The sequence below is a fragment of the Mustela nivalis genome (assembly GCF_964662115.1).
Source record: "Mustela nivalis genome assembly, chromosome: 6".
Taxonomy (NCBI): domain Eukaryota; kingdom Metazoa; phylum Chordata; class Mammalia; order Carnivora; family Mustelidae; genus Mustela; species Mustela nivalis.
Genome location: NC_139025.1, coordinates 76,756,566 through 76,774,465, shown reverse-complemented (window position 1 = coordinate 76,774,465; position 17,900 = coordinate 76,756,566). Strand labels below are relative to the sequence as shown.

General features: G+C 38.2%; 1 long non-coding RNA gene and 1 pseudogene across 4 annotated transcripts; both read right to left on the bottom strand.

Moving 5' to 3' along the window:
- Positions 1-7,603: 7,603 nt before the first annotated feature.
- On the bottom strand, positions 7,604-8,411 carry LOC309868094 (large ribosomal subunit protein uL30 pseudogene; annotated as a pseudogene). Its single transcript has 2 exons — positions 8,350-8,411; positions 7,604-8,213 (listed from the first exon to the last, which is right to left on the bottom strand). The product of its transcript is annotated as a large ribosomal subunit protein uL30 pseudogene (transcript).
- Positions 8,412-8,938: 527 nt separating this feature from the next.
- Positions 8,939-17,664, bottom strand: LOC309866831. 3 transcript variants are annotated; one of them, XR_014312816.1, is made up of 4 exons: positions 17,409-17,664; positions 16,584-16,700; positions 13,261-13,295; positions 8,939-11,146 (listed from the first exon to the last, which is right to left on the bottom strand). It is a non-coding gene; the product is annotated as an uncharacterized lncRNA (long non-coding RNA). The 3 variants fall into 3 exon arrangements; XR_014312817.1 differs by lacking the exons at positions 8,939-11,146; positions 13,261-13,295 and adding an exon at positions 15,232-15,349; XR_014312818.1 differs by lacking the exons at positions 8,939-11,146; positions 13,261-13,295 and having other exon boundaries at positions 16,449-16,700.
- Positions 17,665-17,900: the final 236 nt, after the last annotated feature.

The window sequence follows — 17,900 nt, the reverse complement described above, 5'->3', positions numbered from 1 at the left end:
CCTCTTAGGGCAGTTTCTTTTGGCTACAATCGCTGCCTCTCCCTGGGAGAGAGTCACAGGGCCTCTCTTGGCTCTTCCTGCCACATTTTCAGACTTAAAAGGAAGCCACCTTCATGCATATTTCCTCTTCCTCCCAAGAAAGAAAATAAAAGAACATTTAGAGTCCTGGTCTTTAAAGAACCTGGGTCAGGTTTTCAATGAACTCAGAAGGCCCTGCTTTGGGGGGTTGGAAATGGCTGCAGTCACGCTGGGACTCGCTCCTCTGGTGACCCCTTGAGTATGAGAGTGGAACTGGGTTCTTTAAAGTTGACTAAATCCTCACCATTGCAGTCCCCAGAACTCCACCCAGTATGTCTCCTTTTCTAGGCCGTGCCTCAGCCTGGAGAGTTTCCTCAACAATTTCTGGGCATTCCCAAGCCTTCCCTCTTGAATTTTTTCTCTCCTCACTTTCTATAGGGCCTCATTAAGGCATTAATTTTTCTAAATAGATTTCTCTTTCCATTTCTGTATGCTTCCCTGGTCACTAAGTCCCAGAAAGATCCTGTAGCAAGACTGTCAATCAGTAATGGACAAGCATTTCTGAAATTCATTTAACAATTTTACAGTGTTATTGAAATAGTTTACATACCATAAAAATCCACCCATTGTAAGTATACGGCTGATAGTTTTTAGTAAATTTATAGTGCTGTACAACCACTGTTACCCACTGTTACCCCACTGTTATCCAAAACCCCATAAGGGCCTTTCATAAGTATTTGCAGTCTATCCTCAATTTCACCTCCAGTTTCAGACAACTATTTTCTGATTTCCGTTTCTAAAGATTTAACTTTTCTGACCATATCATACACATGGAATCATATAATATATATATATTTTAAACTAGCTTCTTTCACTTGGCATACTGTTCTCAAGGTTCATCCATGTTGTAGTATGGATCAGTGCTTCATTCCTTTTTTTTTTTTTTTAGAGAGAGAAAGAGAGGGAAGCAGGCTCCCTGCCGAGCAGAGAGCCCGATGCGGGACTCGATCCCAGGACCCTGAGATCATGACCTGAGCCGAAGGCAGCAGCTTAACCCACTGAGCCACCCAGGTGCCTGCTTCATTCCTTTTTATAGCTGAAAATAGTCCATTACAAGGACATATGACCTTGTTTACCCACTTATCAATTGATGGACATTTGGGTTGTTTCCAGCTTTTGGTTATTATGAATAACCAAATTGCTGTGAATGTTTATATACAGGTCTTCTTGTGAACATACGTTTTCATTTCTCTTGGGTAAATACCTAGTAGTAGAATTTCTAGGTCATATGGCAAATTTGTTTACCTTTAAAAAAAAACTACCACTCTGTTATACAGTGTGGCTTCTTCATTTTACATTCCTACCAGCAATATGTAAGGATTTCCCCATATGCTCTTCAACACTTGGTATTGTCTGTCCTTTTGCTTACAGCCCTAGTGGGTGTGTAATGTTATCTTATTGTGGCTTTAATTTGAATTCCCCTAGTGACTAGCAATGTTGACTATTTTTTCAAGTGCTTTTTAGCCATTCGTATATCCTCTCTGGTGAAATGTGCATTTCCTCATTTTTTAGTTGGACTGTTAGTCTTTTTCATAACTAAGTTGTAAGAGTTCTTTGTGTATTTTGAATACAACTCCTTTCCCAGATATATAATTTGTAAATCTTTTCTTGTAGTCTATGCCTTATCTTTTGAACTTATTAAGAGTTACTTTTGAAGCCCAGAAGTTGTTACTTCAGTGAAGTATAATTTATCACTTTTTTTTTGTGGATTGCACTTTTGATGTCATATTTAAGAACTCTGAGCCCAGCTCAAGGTAATGAAGAATTTATCCTATGTTTTCTCCTATAACTTTTATAGTTATACATTTACATTTAGATCTAAGATCCACTTTGAGTTAAAGGTGTGAGATAAAGGTCTAAGTTAACTTTTTTTTGCATATGGAGATCAAATTGTCCCAGCATCATTTGTTGAAGACTGTCCTTTCTCCATTGCACTGAAAATCAACTGGCTATAGGGGAGCGTGGGTGGCACAATCAGTTAAGTGTCTGACTCTTGGTTTTGGTTCGGGCCATGATCTCAGGGTGGTGAGATCAACCCCATGCCAGGCTATGAGCTCAGTTTGGAGTCTGCTTAAGTTTCTTTTTCCCTCTGCCCCTCTTTCCCATGGTCTCTCCCTCTCAAATAAATAAATAAATCTTTAAAAAAATCAGTTGACCATAAATGTAAGAATCTATTTCTGACTCTCAATTCTGCTCCATTAGTACATATGTTCCATAATATATATTGTCTGTCTTTACACCACTATCACACTATCTTGATTACTGTAAGCTTAGAGTAAGTTTTGAAATTGGCTGTTATAATTCATCCAGCCTTATTCTTTTTTTAAAAATAATTTTGGATAGTCTATATAAAATTTAAGATCAGCTTGTTCTTTGTGTCAACAAGGTTGCTGTAGTTTTGCATGAAATCTATATATCAGTTTCAGGAGACTTGCAGTCTTAACACTATTGATTCTTTCTAATCCATGAATATGGAATCCATTCACTTAGATCACAAAATTGAAGGGAGAAATACAGAGCCACAATAATAGTTGGACACTTCAATATTCACTTTGTGTAATGGATAGAAATCAGAGAGAAGATGAATAATGAAATAGAGGTCTTGAACACACACCAATTAGAACTAACAGACATATATAGGACACCCTACCCAACAACAGCACAGTATGCCTTCTTCTCAAGTGCAGATGAAATAGTCTCTAAGACAGGATTTATATTAGGCCACAATACAAATCTTAATACATTTAAAAAGGCTGAAATTACACACATGCAAAGTATCTGTTCTGACCACAATGGAATGAAACTAGAAGTCAGTAACAGAAGGAAAACCAGAAATATGTAGGAAATAAAAAAAATACTCTTAAACAACTGATAGGTCACAGAAGAAGTCACAAAGGAGATTAGAAAATATTTTGCGATAAATGAAGGATAAAAAAACTATAGAGGAGGAGCATGTGGCTGGCTCAGGTGTGGAACATGCAACTCTGAATAACCAAATCGCAAGTTTGGGATTGTGAGTTTGAGCCCCATGTTGGGTGTAGGGATTACTTAAAAATAAAGAAAAAAGAGGGGCGCCTGGGTGGCTCAGGGTTAAGCCTTTGCCTTCAGCTCAGGTCATGATTTCAGGGTCCTGGGATTGGGCTCTCTGCTCAGCAGGGACCCTGCTTCCCTCTCTGTCTCTGCCTGTCTCTCTCCCTACTTGTGATCTCTCCCTCCGTCAAATAAATAAATAAACAATTAAAATCTTTTAAAAAACTGAAAAAAGAAAAAGAATAGAGGAATCAACAAAACTAAAATTTATTCTTTAAAAAGATTAACAAACAAAATTGACAAATCTTTAACTGGATTAAGGAAAAAAGAGAGAAGACCCAAATAACTAAAATCAGAAATGAAAAATGGGACATTACAACTGATACCACAGAAATAAAAGGAATTACAGCAGTTCCCTCTTACCTGTGGTTTCCCTTTCTGCAGTTTCAGGTACCTGTGAATAACTGTCGTCCAGAAACAGATGATCCTTCTTCTGACATATCATCAGAAGGTCAAGGGTAGCCTAATGGTACACCATAGTGTCTCTGTTATTCACCTCACTTCATCTCGTCATGTAGGCATTATATCATCTCACATCATCACAAGATGAAGAAGAGTGAGTACAGTACAATGTCTGAGAGACAGAGGGAGACAGACCATACTCATAAAACTTATATTACAGTATGTTGTTTTAATCGTCCTATTTTATTATTAGTTATTGCAGTTAATTTCTTAGTGTGGCTAATTTATAAATTAAGCTTGCCATAGATACGTAGGTATAGGAAAACACATTATATATATATGGTTTGGTACTATCTGTGGTTTGAGGGATCCACTAGGGGTTTTGGAAAGTCTCCCCCTGAGATAAGGAGGGGACTACCGTGTAAAAGAATACTGTGAACAGCTGTGTTCCAATGAGTTGGATACCCCAGAAGAAGTGGATATATTCCTAATAACACACAACCTACCAAAACTGAATCATGAAGAAATAGAAAATCTCAATAGATCCATAATTAGTAGGGGGGCTGAATCAGTAATCTAAGACAAAGAAAAGCTGAGCACCATATGGCTACACTGGTGAATCTACCAAACATTTAAAGAAGAATGAACACCAATCCTCTTCAAAGTCTTCTAAAAAACTGAAGAGGGAACACATCTAAATTCATTCTATGAAGCTAGCATTATACTAAAGTCAGGCAGACACTATATGGAAACTGAAGACTAACATCCCTTATGAACACTGATGCAAAAATCTTCAACAAAATACTAACAAACAAAATATAATAACACATTAAAAGGATTATATACCATGACCAAGTGGAATTTATTTCTGGAATGTGAGGATGATTTAACATACAAAACTCTATCAATGCAACATATCACATTAACAGAATGAAGGCAATAACTCATTCAGATATATAACATAATAATGAATATAGTTGGATTCATGTCTGGCACTTTGCTATTTGTTCTCTATATATCATATCTTTATTTTTGGTTCTTCTGCTCTTCTTTGTCTTTTGTTATGCTTAATAAGTATTTTTATCTCATTTTAATTCCTATGTTAATTTTTTACTATTTTTTTGAGTTATTTTCTAAGTGGTGCCCTGGGAATTGTAGTATGCATCTTAATTTATCAAAATCTGCTTCAGGTTAATAATAATTGGAATAATACTAAACCTGTAAAATACAGAAATTTTGCCAATATAGTTCCATCGATTGCTCCTTCGTGTTATTGTCATACATATTACATCTGTACAATGTTCTAAACTCAACCCAGTGTTAGGATTTACTTTATACAATCTTTCATCTTTTTAAGGAGTTCTTACCAAAAAAAGAGAGAAATATTATAGTGTTTTGTATTTACTCTTATATTTACCATTTCCTGTGTTCTTCATTTCTTTATATAATTTGAATTAATGTCTGGTGTCATCTCCTATTAGTCTGAAGAAGTTCCCCCCCCCGTTTTTTTTTTAAACTTTACACCCAATGTGGGACTTGAACTCACAACCCCAAGATCTAGAGTCACATGTTCTATCAAGTGAGCCAGCCAGGCACCCCTGAAGAAATTTCTTTAATATTTCTTCTAAGGCAAGTCTACTAACAACAAATTCTTTGATTATCTTGAAATGTATTTATTTCACTTTCTTTTTTTTTTAAACGGGAAAAAATAAAGATCTATTTTTTAAAATTTAAATTGATAGCTAACATTTTTAATGAAGTTTTTTTTTTCCTTGAAAAACTGAAGTCTAGAACACAAGGTCTATATTCTGTGGTAGAGCCAAGTCATGGTGGTTTCTCCTAAGGGTCTTTGCTTCCCAGTTAAAGATCTATTTAATACAAGTTTTATATAACACAGGATCCTTCATAAGGAAATGAAGACCTTCAATTTGATTTTTATTTTTTATATTTATTTATTTATTTGACAGAGATCACAAGTAGGCAGAGAGGAAGGCAGAGAGAGAGGAGAAAGCAGGCTCCCCGCTGAGTAGAGAGCCCGATGTGGGGTTCTATTCCAGGATCCTGAGACCATGACCCCAGCTGAAGGCAGAGGCTTTAACCCACTGAGCCACCCAGGCACCCCTCGGTTTGATTTTTTTTTTAAAGATTTTATTTATTTATTTGACAGAGAGAGAGATCACAAGTAGGCAGAGAGGCAGGCAGAGAGAGGGGTGAAGCAGGCTCCCTGCTGAGCAGAGAGCTTGATGCAGGGCTCAATCCAAGGACCCTGAGATCATGACCTGAGCCGAAGGCAGCAGCTCAACCCAGGAGCCACCCAGGCGCCCCCCTCGGTTTGATTTTTAAAGGGCCATTTTGCTAAACACATAATTCTTGATTTTTCAGTTCTGAAAATATTTACCCCTGTGTTCTGGCTGCCATTGCTTCTGATGAGAAGTTAGCTATTGGTTTTCCGTTTTAAATGATAATTGTTTTTCTTTTTTCTTTTTTTGTTTTGAGCATTTTTCTCTTTGTATTTTTCATCAAATGGGAGAAAATTTCAGCTGTTATTTCTTTAAGTATTCTTACTACTCTACCTCCCTTTCTCTCTCTTTTTCTGGGATTTCCATTACCCTTATGTGGATATACTTGAATCCCACAGATCTCTGAGGCTGCTTCTTTTTCATTTTTTTTCCTCTCAGTTTTAAAGACTGAATAATTTCTTTTGATCTACCTTCAAGTTCACTGATTGTTCTTCTGTCATCTCAAATTTGTTGTTTTCAACTATTATACTTTTAACTTAAGAATTTTCATTTGGTTCTTTTTTTTTTTTTAAGATTTTATTTATTTGACAAAGAGAGACACAGCAAGAGAGAAAACACAAGTAGGGTGAGTGGGAAAGGGAGAAGCAGCCCTCCCGCCAAGCAAGGATCCAATGCTGGGCTGGATGCTGGGCTCGATGCGGGGCTCGATGCGGGCTCCATCCCAGGACCCTAGGATCATGACCTGAGCTGAAGGCAGACGCTTAATGACTTAGCCACCCAGACACCCCTGGTTCACTTTTTAAAAATTGATTATGTCTCTTTACTGAGTTAGCTATTTGTTGTCGTTGTTCTCATATTATCTTTTAATTATTTAAACACGATTTCATTGAGTTCTTTGAACATATTTATAATAACTGCTTTGAAATCTTTTCTAAATCCAATATGTGGGCCCACTCAGAAATAGTTTCTATCAACTGCTTTTTTCCCTTAGTATACACATCATATTTTCCTGCTTCCTTGAAACTCCCATAATTTTGTTGTTGAAAGCTGGACATTCTATTTAAAAATTTTAAAAAGTTTTTATTTAAATTCCAGTTAGTTAACGTACAGTGTAGTATTAGTTTCAGGTATACAATTTACTGATTCAGCACTTCCATACATCACCCGGTGCTCATCACGACAATTGCCCTCCTTAATTGTCATCACCTATGTCACCCATCCCCGCGACCCACTCTCCTCTGGTAACTGTCAGTTTGTTCTTTATAGTTTAGAGTCTGTTTCTTGGTTTGCCTCTCACTTTCTCTTGCTCTTCCCCCACCCCCCCCATGGTGATTTGTTTTGTTTCTTAAATTCCTCATATGAGTGAAATCACAAGTATTTGTCTTTTTCTGATTTATTTCACTTAGCATTAAACTCACTAGCTCCATCCATGTCATTGCAAATGGCAAGATTTCATACTTTTTTATGGCTGAGTAATATTCCATTGTATGTAAATACCACATCTTCTTTGTCCACTCATCAGTTGGTGGACATTTAGGCTGTTTCCATATTTGGGCTCTTATAGATGTGCTGCTATAAACATAGGGGTGAATGTATCCCTTTGTATTAGTATTTTTGTTTTCTTTCACTAAATACCTAGTGGTGCAATTGCTGGGTCACAGGGTAGTTCTACTTTTAACTTTGTGAGGAAACTCCATACTGTTTTCCAGAGTGGCTGCACCAGTCTGTATTCTCATTAACAGTGTAGGAGAGTTCCCCTTTCTTCACATCCTTGCCAACACCTGTTGTTTATTTGTTTTTCTTTCATTCCTTTTTTTTTTCTATTTGAGAGTAGTCATTTATTATCTGACCACAGTAAAAAAAATAATCATGGTAGATACCTTAGTTCATCCTTCTAATAAGGCTATTGATCTGGTCTTCCCTGTCACCAGCATCTCCATCTTCTACAAAATGGGTGGTCCTTTTCTTCATTCCCCCTCAAGGAGAAGATAATTTGAAGAGCCAAAAAAGTTGTTTGATTCTTTGAAACATGCTCCAACAGTATAGATTTCGTGAATCAGATCCTCCACACAGATGATGCCATATTTGCCAGTTAATGTGTTTATCTGTCAGGGCAATTCACTTATTGTCGTTTTTGCCATCATCACGTTTGTAAATCAATTCATTTACAGACTTCAGGTCATGCTATATATGGTTCCACAATCCTTAGCATGTTAATGGAAGCCTTGTTGAGCTTAACAAAGGTGCCATTGAAGATCTGGCAAAGGTGAAGAAGCTGCAACACCTTTCAAATCTTTGGGCTTACACCACTGATACCTATGATACTGATGACAAATGACAATTTGGTTTCTGCAGGTATGTTAGAAGTTACCAGCTTTTGTTTGTTTGTTTGTTTGTTTGTTTCTTTTTTTTTTTTAGCACCATCCTGGCCATTTAAATCTCTGTTCTGTAGAACATCTACCTATTTGCCTGTATTCCTTGTGGTAATTCTTAGCTTTTTCAAAGATAAGCTTCCTCCTTGCATTTCTTTTGGGCAAACTTCTTTCTCAAGGGTTTCTGGCAAATAGGAACCTTCTTTTCCTTCTCTTCTGCACACTCCATGGTCCCAGCAGGAAAAGAGGCCTGTTGTTTTTTTTTGTGTTGTTGATTTTAGGCATTCTGACAGGTGTGAGGTGGTATCTCATTGTAGTATGGATTTGTTATTTCCCTGTTGATTAGTAATATTGAGCATATTTTCCTGTGTCTGTTGTATATCTGTATGCCTTCTTTGGAAAAATGTCTAATCATGTCTTCAGTCCATTTTTTAATGGGATTATTCATTTTTTGGATGTTCAGTTTTATAAGTTCTTTATATATTTTAGATATTAACTCTTTATCACATATGTCACTTGCAAATACCTTCTATTCCAAAGACTGTCTTTTAGTTTTATTATTTCCTTCATTGTGCAGAAGCTTTTTATTTTGATGAAGTCCCAATAGTTTGTTTTTGCTTTCGTTTCCCTTGCCTCAGGACAGATATCTCATAAGAAGTTGCTATGGCAGATATCAAAGAGGTTATTACCTGTATCTCACTAGGATTTTAATGGTTTCGTGTCTCAAATTTAGGTCTTGATTTAATCCATTTTGAATTTATTTTTGTGTAAGGTGTAAGAAAGTGGTCCAATTTGATTATTTTGCATGTTGCTGTCCAGTTTTCCTAACACTATTTGTTAAGACTTTCTCCCATTGCATATTCTTTTTTATTTTGTTAAAGATTAACTAACCATGTACTTGTAGGTTCACCTCTAGGTTTTCTATTCTGTTCCATTGATCAATATGCCTATTTTTGTGCCAGTACCAAACTTTTTTGATCACTACTGCTTTATAATTTGAAGTCCAAAATCATAATGCCTGTGGGAAAGCTGGACATTTTAGATAGAATTCTGTAGCAAATCTGGTTTCTGATTTCTAGCCCCAGTGAGAGTTGTTGCTGTTTTCCCCTTTGCTTGTCTTTTTAAATTTGCCTAGACTCAACCTGTCACTGTCTCCCTCACACCGTGTGCTTACTGACGTCTCTGGTCTTTTCAGGGTCATCCTGTACCTGCATAGCTTAGTGGTTAGCCCAGGATTCATCAGAGGTTGTGCTCAAACACCCAGAGCCAGGAGGACTTCCATTTTCTGCTATTAGATATATGTGTGGTTTGGAGAGAACTTTCACAATTTAGGCAGTTTTCTCATGTGCCTAACTTTTGCTTTCTAACAGGATCTGCGTGTCTCCTCTGTGTGCATGCAGCCTCTGGTTGGCCAGGGATGGATGGAGAGCTACTATCTATGCCTATTTCCTGATCTCTTTTATATTACTGGCTAATCCATTGTTTACCCCCGTCAGGACTGCAACCCCAGCCAGACAACATAACTGGATTTTTCACATTTGTCTCCATATTAAACAAGATTTTCATGACTTGCTCCACTTTGATAGATTACACCACCAATCAAATTTATAGGGCAGTTGGGCATGGAGGAGAAGCCTCTGGGAAAAATGACATAGATTTGATTTTTACCTGATGTGTGGTAATTTTTAATGAACTGACACTTCTCAATTTGTTGTGTGCATTTGATTGATTTCTAGAGCACTGCAATGGATATATTTTATAATTTTGCTTTATACTTGTTTCCCATAGAAAGGATTTGCTTATTTCCTTTCTTCATCAATGTGAGAAGTCTTGCTCTGAAATCCATTTTTGCGTTAACATTTTATTTATCAAGCAGTTATTTATGAGATATTAGCTTGTTGTTGGTAAAAAAAAAACTTTCATATGTTATAAACATTTGGGACATATTGGGTTAAACAAAATTAAATAGGGTTCTTTATCACAGGACTTCACAGGGTCATGAATAGGCTAAGATACATGTTACATCTCTTAGAGCAGGGCTGTGAGTAGAAAGAAGTATGCAGCATTTTCTAATTAATTTAGCCACAGAATACCTTTTACAATAAATATCTGTTTACAAGTTAAGAAGCACTGGTAAATGCTAGGACAAATGAATTGCTTAGACTTTAGGACAAATTTAGGGATTAGTTATAGTGGAGATGGTCATCAATGGGTACTTCTTTATATTCCCACAGATTATTGCCAGTAGTGGGGAACAAATAACCAGATGTTCTCCTAGTGTGTCTTTTTTCTTGTAATTCTTTCTCTGATTCTGCTTTAATCCCTGACATTCTCAGCTTCCAGAAGTCCCATTTCTGAGGCAAACCCACTTAATCTACCTTGACAGAGAAGGTAGAGTTGAGACCTGGATGGACCTCTGAGTTCCTAGTTCCTTGCTTCCTTCCTAAAATGGTTTTAATTTTCCTTATGATTATAAAATTAATATATTATCATTTAAAAAATTCAATAAATATCAAAAATTATAAAAAAAGCATACAGAGTAAACATAATTCCACCGTCCTAGGCAACGACCTTTAGCATTTGGGTATCTATGTGTCCAAATATTTTTCTATGTACACCCTTTAAGGAATGTAAAATGAGTGCTTATTAAGTGTCAGGAATTGTGCCAGGTGCTAGGCAAATGGTGTTAAACACTTGATCCTTGTCTTCAAGTTACAATTTAGTCTAGTGAGGGAGAAAGACATTAAAAAAATCCAGCAAATAATTTTATACTTAAAAATTGTGGTAGGTGTGAGATTGACAAGTATTTTGGCAAAGACAGACTCAAACCATACATACGTTTGTTTGTTTGTTTGTTTGTTTGTTTTTAAGAGATGGGGGAGGTACCGAAGGAGAGGGAGAGAGAGAATCCCAAGCAGGCTCCACGCATAACTGGATCTCACAATCCTGAGATCATGACCTGAGCTGAAATCAAGAGTCAGATGTTGAAACAACTGAGCTACCCAGGCACGTCCATTCATACATATGTTATATAACCTGTTTTCTTCACTTACATCAATTTATCATGAATATTTTCCCATGACAATAAATATAGATTCTGTGCTAGAATTGAGAATAAGAAAAACATGCTCCTACCCCTGAGGGTTTGGTTTTAATAGGGGAGAGAGACATATAAATACATCATTTCAATCCAGTTTTCATAGGGGTTGTATAAGGTACAAACATGGGGCAGGGAAGGTTTCATGGGGAAGTGACTGCTTGATTTCTGTTTAAAGGATAAATAGAAATTTTTTAGTTAAGAATGGAAGAATATGCCAGACAGTCAGCATGTGCAAAAACATGAGAGTTAAAAGCATGGCACAGGCATACTTAGAGAACTGTTGGCAGCTTGATATTGCTAAAACAAAAAATCCTAACCTAAGCTTAGTAGAAGAGAATTCTAGAGAGGCAGGCAATGGGAAAGTTACCAAGGCCTATGTTTCCCTGGTAAGGAGTTCGCATTTATCTACCAGACTATTTTGAACTGAGAATAACATGATCAGATTTCTGAGATAGAAAATGCTCTTTGAAGGGCTGACTGAAAAAAGAAACTGGTGATAGTGGGTGACTAATTAGAAGATTTTTGTAATAATCCAGCACAGAGATGGTGGCAGGTGAAACAAGGCAATTGGAGGTATGTTAACCATCATGTTGTTAGGGGGTAAAGGGAAGTAAATTAGCTGGAGTGGGAGTCAGAATTACTGGTGAGAGCTGACAAGAGCTTTTCAGGGAAAACATGGCCAAATGGTAAACTCAAGAGCAAAGGGATGATGAAAGCTAACTGGAGTTTAGAAGTTGAGGGACTTAGGAATAGGAATAGCATCAGCTCCCTTGAACCCTAGGGGAGAGTTTGGCTGAGGACACAGGTGAGATCTGGGGTCATGGATATTTATATGTCCTTGGAACTCCCCCTTCATGTGGCTGCCAGACACATTCCTGGGACAGCATGACAACCTTGCAGTAAGTGAGCATGAGCAACTGTTTTCTGTCTTTAAGAGTCCCATCGAATGAAGGCAAAAATTTTGGGGAAAATGTTCTATGAAGGAATGATTCCCTAGAGATAGATCTTGGAAAGAAGTAGGCTGAATGTAAGACTTTTGGAGTGAAAGCTAACATTTATGTATTATATATTTCTGAAGAAATAGATTGTAGCAGTTTCTAGGGAAGGGAGGTGGACAGCTTCCTGTGGAAGAGAGGAAGATTTTTCTCAGCATCATCTTTTGTACATTTTGAGATTTGAATGAAGAGAATTTGACATCTATTCAAAATAAAAGTTTTTAAAAAGGAAGCTGAGGAAGTGCAGAAGAAAAACATTACCCTTTCACACATCTGTATATATTTCCAAGGAGACACTCCTGCTTGGAAAGTGGTGGGGCTGCTGATATTCTCATGAGGAATAAGATAGTTGGCCCCACTGTAGTCTTAGGACCACCATACTTTCTTAAAATGTGCTGAGTCATTTCTCTGTCCTATTTTCAGCTCAATGAGAGCCACCTTCTTCCCTGACTAGAAGAAGAGAGGAAATCCACTTCTAGAGGGTTTAATTTAATAGGTTCAATCCCTGTCATTCTAAGTGAAATTACCTGGGATAAAGGTGGAGATGGGAAAAGGAGAAAGGAGAGCCCATATTTACAGAAAAAATGGACAGTCTAAAATTACAAGCTTCAAAGAAAACATCTATATCCCTTTCATTTCATGGCAGGACTTGGAGCCAGAGTCTCAGAATAAGAAGCCACAGGCAACCTCTTCATTGTCCATCCATGAAAGTATGGGGAAAATGCTCCAAACTCAAAGTCTAGATTTAGGGCTGCAATTTCAGTTCTACCTCTAAAGTTGTGTGACCTTGGCCAACTGGCTTCTACAGCCTACGTATCAGTATCCTTTTCTGCAACATTAGGTGATTGGATATGTCAATAACATCCAAATTTCTTCCAATTTCCACATCCTATAATTCTAAATCTTAGCAAGTCTTGCTATGTAATTCTGTAGTTTTTCCTACCAGGCATTTTACTTCTGGGCTTTTGACATTTGTTTCTTACCTCTGTTATCAACTTCTAGCTTTGCAAGATGGAACCTAGAGGAGAAATGGTAGAAATTGGTGGGGCTTCAACAATCTTTGTGCCTGGGTCACACACTGGGTAGGAAAGCTCTGGAAGTTGTTCCACCAACTTCTTCACAGTCGGGTCAGTTGGAGATAGTTTTGTCTTTCCCCAGTTTTCTCTCTTTTCTAAGAACTCTTCTGTATTCTTCTCTTGCAACCTTTCATTTTACCCCTAAAGTCTTTTGCTGTTCATTGGCCTATACTCATGTATCAATTGATGTGACTGAATAATGCATATACTTATTTCAATAAATAACTGAGTACCTACTATGTACTAGATAGTTTTCAAACTTTTCGGCCTTAGGACCCCCTCAGCATGTTTGAAAGTTATCAGGGACCTCCAAAACCTTTTGTTTATATATTTACTAAATTAAAAAGTAAAACTGAGAAAATTTAAGGTATTAACTAATTTTTAAAATAGCAAAAAACAGACCCACCATATGTTAATAACATTAAAAAGATGAAAAACAGTTATATATTCAGAACAAAAAAAATTAGTGAGAGGAATGGCACTGTTTCACAATTTTGCAAATCTCTTTACTGTCAGCCTTAACATAAAACATCTGGATTCTCATGCCTGGTTTCTTTATTTTATCTGTTGTCTTGGGGATTGTATTAGCTTCCTGGTGTGCTATAACAAATTACCAAAACTTGGCTGCTCAAAATGACAGAAATGTGTTCTTTTGTGGTTCTGGGGCCAGAAGTTCAACATCAAGTTTCACTGGGCCAAAATCAAGGTGTGGGCAGGGAAGTGCTCCCTCTGGAGGCGCCAGGAGACACTTCTCTCCTTGACCCTACCCGATTCTGGTGACTGCTAACATTCCTTCATTTGCGGCTACCTCCTTCCCATCTCTTCCTATCTCTGCATCAACTATTCTTGTATGTGTGTGTTGGCTAATTTCCTGGTGCTTCTTTTTTTATTTTTTATTTTTATTTATTTATTTATTTTTAAAAAGATTTTATTTATTCATTTGACAGAGACATCACAAGTTGGCAGAGAGGCAGGCAGAGAGAGAGAGGGAAGCAGGCTCCCTGCTGAGCAGACAGCCCAATGCGGGGCTTGATCCCTCTACCCTGAGATTATGACCTGAGCCGGAGGCAGAGGCTTTAACCCACTGAGCCACCCAGGCACCCCTGCTTCTTTTTTTATAAGGACATTTTTGATGGTTTGACATTTTGATGGCCTCACTGGGATAATACAGGATAATCTCTTTACCTCAAGATCATGAACTCAATCCCATCAGCACAAGTTTCAGTATTCACAGGTTTCAAGGTTTACAGTGCGGATATATCCTTGGGAGCCATTATCAGCTGACAACAGGTTATTTTGTTTGATGTTTATGAAGAAAATCTAGTCTCACACAGATATGCAGTTTGGGAGAAAAGTGAGTAGTTTTACAGACTTTTCAAATAATTGTGGATGTTCTTCTTTAGTACAACACCAATACTCAACAAGAAGTAGTTTCTTAAAGGTTTGTTAAAACGTGGAATTGGAAAACATATCTGTGAACTTTTCTCACTGGGTTACATTAAAATCATTGGGCTAGAAAGCACTTTAAATGGATCGTTCATCCACTCCCTAATTTTATAAAATCATGCATTGATCATTTGGAAGATTTTGGTTCACTGAGTTATTTAGGTCTTCCTAATGTTGACACATGTAATTATATATGATCAAAAAATAACATTCTATTAATATCACATCCAATCTTATCAAAACAGTTCCTACATATTGGGAAATTATCAAACTCCTGGTGGTAGAAACACATTCTTCAAAATTGTAATTTACACACAAAAGCTTAAATTTTATCAGTGACAACAAATTCAATTATTTTCCTTAAAGTGACAGACTTGCTGTTCACTTTCAAGAAAGGCTCTGTTTGTTAATAAATGAAGAAAAGTGGCTGGTTCAGCTTTCAAGTCAAACAAGTCCTCAAGCCATTTTCCTTGAAGAACCCTGGCTGTGCATCACAACTGCTTGATGTGTACTTCCCATTTTGCCACACCCAGCGCTTAAAAGGCATATACTGAAAGGTCGAGATTTAATAAAATTAAGAATTCTTACTGCTTTATCAAAGATATTCTAAGGTAAACTGGCTTTTCTCCTCCCCCAGTGCAAGTGTATGGTAGTGAAGAATACAATTTGCAGCCTCTGCCTTGATTTGTGCCAAGGTGCCAGCACTTTTGCCCAGTATTGCTTTTATTCCATTAGTGCAAATATCAGCACAATTGTTCCAGGATAAACTTACTTTAAAAAATTGGTCACTTCTTCTGCCTTCCATCTCCCACCTCTTTCTGTCTGTCTGGCCTGACACTACCTGTCATTCACCGAAGCAAGCAAACACTGACTCCTTTAGAGTGTGTGGGTGGAAGGAGTCAATAGGTCATCATCACTCAGGATAATGTCAACACTCTTTTCATTATTTAACTTATATATTCAGGAGAACTGTCTGGTTGAGAGAGAGGAAATATAGGATGCCTGACAGCATGAGTTCTGAAGCCAGATAACCAGGTTTGAATTGCGGCTCTATACTGGGTAGCTGTATGACTTTGGGTCAAGTTACTTCACCCTATACCTCCATTTCCTCATTCATAAAGTGCAAATAAGATCTCCTACCTGATAGAGTATGGTAAGGATCAAATGAGTTAATACACTGAAAGTGCTTATAACAATGACTGGCATATATAAAGTGCTCAATAAATATTGCTCTTAGTCCCACCCCCCCAAAATTGGTCATTGCTCTATTTCAGCACTACCTGTGTTTATTGCCAAGCATTTATATAAGAGATCTTCAAGTATTAGTACTGACACTGGATCGATACAAGCAAAACAACAAGCCTAGCTTACATCTATGTTTATATAATTTTTCAGTCCATCTTCAAGGCAATATAATTCTGCAGATCAGATGTTATCTCAGTCTTTACAATTGCAACTAAATTTCTAATTTGGTGAGCTACTGCATCCTTGGAAAGTACCTTGGCTACTTTCTTTCCAAAGATGATTTCTTTGATTTTTTTTTTTAATCCAGCAGGCATTTCCTGAGAAACACACAAGCTTTATTAGCCTCTCAGTTATCATTTGCCCTTTTGCAGCCAGTGCAACACAATAATTTCACCTGTAAGATGCTTCAGTGGGTTTTTCACTTCTAGTTCAAAGAGTGGTAACAAAAATGCTCTGACTTTTAAAGGCCCTACCATGTTTAAAATATTCAATTCCCTTTCCTTTCTTATGTACGGTTTCACCCAGACTCTCCCCTTTACTTGAGTCAGAGAATCCTCTGATACTAAGGTCAATGTCATATTTTTCAGCATCTTTAGCTGTTGGAAGATTGAGAAAGCAAGTCTTCTAATCTCCCTTTCGTAAGCCAATGAAAGAACCTACAGTTAAAAAAGGGTAGAAACAAAATTTTACTTTGAATAAAATATTAAATTCTATAAGAATAACAATTTAAAATAATATTTAAACATTTAGATACTTTTTCAATAAGTTAAAAACTATTCTTGCAAAGCAAGTCCACAAAATGAACTTTTTTTCTTGTGTTTCTTCATGGGTGCAAGAACAGTTTAGGGATTTCAAAAAACCCATTTATTGGGGTAGTGATGGGGTTCCAGGGACCAGGTATAAGGGAGGATAGCTTGTGAGAACACACTAGTAGTAGTAAGGAAAAACTAAGTTAATCTCTGAAAGCGCACGTTTATACCCTAACCCTTGGAACATTCTAGAAAACAGAGGGGTACTCAAGCACACATTCCACCACTAACAAAGCTCTTAAGTCAACTATCCTCTTGAAAACTTCTCTGTATACTCCCAAAAGGATGAGAGTGAAAACAGCAAACATTTTAGTTTTGGGCATCGAGTTTGGACTTCGTGGATCCGCTGGAAGGGTCTCAGAGACCCTCAGAAGTCACCAGACCGCATTCTGAGAACCACTGAACCAGATTCTGTTCTAGGTGGAAGCTGGGGTAACAGCAACAGGTAAACTATCCCCTCCGCAGGGAGATGAGGTATTTACGCAGGGGTCACCGCGATCTGCTCTTAAGGGAGAAAGAACAGAGCTCTGGGAGCGGGTAGGGCACAACACCCACCCTCGTCTGCCGGGCCGGGTGGGCTGCTTCGGGAGCGTGACCTCGACACCGCCGCCGCAGAGCAGGAGTCGGCCGGGGTGTGGGGGTGGGGAGGGCTTCGCGACCACTTCCCACCCTTTCCTGACTGCGTCCCCAATTCCCGGAGAACAGGGGCGGTTAGGAAGCGGCAGTGGTTGCGACACCCCTGCGTGAGGAAGCCGCCGGACTGCGCGCTCTCCTTCGGCAGCGTCCCCAGCTCCCTCAGGGCCGGGGCCATGTGTGGCGCCGAGGGCCGCCCTCGGGCTGTGGGGGAGGAAGGTGGGCGGAGGGCCCGCAGTCCCGCAGCCTGGGAACGAGGCCTAATGGGGCCAGGAACATGCGCCTCCAGATAGGGTCTCGCGCGGCGCGGAGGCGGCTAAAAGGAAAGGGAAACCCCGGAGTTGCCATCGAAACCGGACCATCAGGTCCCTCAATTCCTCCCTAGGAAGTCAACCTCCGCGCGCCAGCTGAGCT